Raw genomic sequence first — 2,812 nt, 5'->3', positions numbered from 1 at the left:
TAGTAGTAGTAGTAGTAGTAGTAGTAGTAGTAGTAGTAGTAGTAGTAGTAGTAGTAGTAGTAGTAGTAGTAGTAGTAGTAGTAGTAGTAGTAGTAGTAGTAGTAGTAGTAGTAGTAGTAGTAGTAGTAGTAGTAGTAGTAGTAGTAGTAGTAGTAGTAGTAGTAGTAGTAGTAGTAGTAGTAATAATAATAATAATAAAGAAAGAGAAGAAGAAGAAGATGATGAGAACTTTGAGATGGAATATTAATGTAACGATTAAACAATGATAATAACAAATGTCAAGGTTAGAGGTTCCACTAATGGTATATCAAACAAGTATAGTATAAACTCTTATTATTGAATTGGAAACCACACACAAAGGAGGTTCCAATCAGATTATATATTGTTAACATGATTACATTAGTCATCTTATTCAATTAATGCTAATACTTGTAAATCTCGTCAAGCATTCATGATTATAACTTATGTTAACAACAAATCAAGTTCCTTTCATAGCTCAGGTGTCGGTTATACCATACATTATGGGCTATGAAAGTGCCAAGCATTTGTTGTACCAAGTGTTATACAACATAAATCAAGATTAGTCATTTAACAAGCAAAGTATTAAAGAGTGAACAAGATAGCAAATATAAAACATGTTAGTATCAAACATTAAAGTCCATATTAAGTTTACATTATACTTATTCTTACACCATTAGTGTAACCTTTTCACCTTGACATAATTAACTTAGCTAGACATAATGAAAGAAAGCAAAATAGATAAACAAAATAAGAACATAAAAGTTAACTAAGTAAAGGAAAGGAAATGAAAGGCATAAACTTAATATTAATGAAAACAAAGCATAAAAAATACAAAGAGAGAAAGGAAGAGCATGATCTTGATCTGGAAATCAAGATGCCTAAATGCATGGCAAATGCCTCCTTTTATAGGCCAAAAATGGGAACTATTGATTTGATGACTAATTGATAAGTGGGTGACCAACTTTTGACTTGGTGACAATCCTTATCTTCTCTTGTCTGCCCAAAACGTCATTGATAACGTCAAAATTGGAGCCAGTTGTAAACATGAAAGTTGTAGGCAATTGTCTCAGCTTTCTTGTGTAAAAATTTCAGCTCATTTGGACTTCTAGAACTCCAGATATGGCCAAAATACCGAATAGTGCTCGGGCTGGAAGACAGATTCGGGCTTCTTTGTTGTTGCTACAATTTGGACTTGATAATGGCCTTTTTAGATCTTGGGCTCCATATGAAAGTTGTAGGCCTATGTCTTACCTTTCCATCCATATAAATTGGACCTAAATCTGAGATCTGTAGCTCCAGATATGACCCAATTACCGAACAGTGTTCCGGTTTGGATTGCACCGACATCTCTTTTCTAAGTTTGGCCATCTCTTTATCCTTGCAATTTAAGTTCTTCAAGTCATCAATCAATCCTTTCATTTATGTGATAGGCCTGCATTAAAAATAGACATTTACCATAAATTATAGGTATCTTATATTATTAGATACATTATTATAAAACATATTTTAGTTAAGGAGTTATTGATACTTCAAGTGCAAAATGATGATATAAAACCATGATAAAAATGCACTTTTAAGTACTAATCACACCCCCCAACCAGCTTATTACTAGTCCCTAGTAATCAAAGCGTTAAAATAGAAAACAAATTTGCAAATTTCACAAAGCAAGGTATTCATCATTTAACTTCCATTAGTCTATCCAGATAAACAAACTCTCATTAAATTTATATATCTGCTCAATACCTCTTAACAAGATATTAATAAACCTTTCTTTTGTGCTCAATGTATCAACACATAATTATGGGGCTTTTCTTGGAAGAAAACAAAATTTTTGTTCTAATGTTTAAGGTTAACTTCCTTGGGTTGGGATTACTATTTTTGTCTTTTTTTTTTTTTTTAACTCTATATACATATACTTTAAAAACATCATGCATCTTTAACCCATGTAACGAGCTTTCAGCTAATGACTCCCAGACCAGTTGGTCTTAGGGCATTAGGTGTTAAGACACCCCTACGAGCTTAGTAACTCGGGTCGCAGATACTGATATGTAGATAGTGCAATGTTTGATTCCTTTAAGCTTTTCTCCTCAACCCATGTAACAAGCGTTGGGCCAATAGCTCCCAAGTCAGTTGACTTTAGGGTATTAGGTGTTAAAACACCCCTTCGGGCTTAATTGCTTAGGTTAGGGAGGCTACGAAATCAAACTTATCTACATTTTTATTATCATCATTTTTTTTTCTTTTTTTCTTTTTTTTTTTTTTTTTTTTTTTTTTTTTTTTTTTTTTTTTTTTTTTTTTTTTTTTTTTTCTTTTTAATTATATACAATCCCTTTCCCTTAGTTGTTACCTTTAACAAAAGAACATAAATAATGTAATAATCCAATATGCAACCCACAATCATATGTTAAAGTGTGTGTGTGTAAATTAAGGTTTAAGAATACATGTTAAATAAGTATCTGAGCAGAATTAAGTGGTAACAATACGAGAGTTTGTAAACCTGAATATTTCAGGAAGTATTATAATAGACCTTGTTAAGAATGGTTACTAAGATGCGTCTCAAGAGTCACTTTAACAAAAGAACTCCTTTACTCTGCCATCCTAGTAACAACAATTATGCACATGCTTTATGAAATGAAAAACAATTTTTTTTTTTTATCAACTACTACCCTCTCCCCCCAACCAAAACGAGACATTGTCCTCAATGTTCTAAGGTAGAAAGATAGAGTATAGAAGATATCACCTGAAATAACGAACACTGACAAAACCTGAAACACACTAAAACAAAAATAAG

This window comes from Populus euphratica, unplaced genomic scaffold (assembly GCF_000495115.2).
Source record: "Populus euphratica unplaced genomic scaffold, PopEup_1.0 scaffold514.1, whole genome shotgun sequence".
NCBI classification, from domain to species: domain Eukaryota; kingdom Viridiplantae; phylum Streptophyta; class Magnoliopsida; order Malpighiales; family Salicaceae; genus Populus; species Populus euphratica.
The sequence above is the reverse complement of the archived record's forward strand: the minus strand, read 5'-3'. Positions refer to the sequence as shown.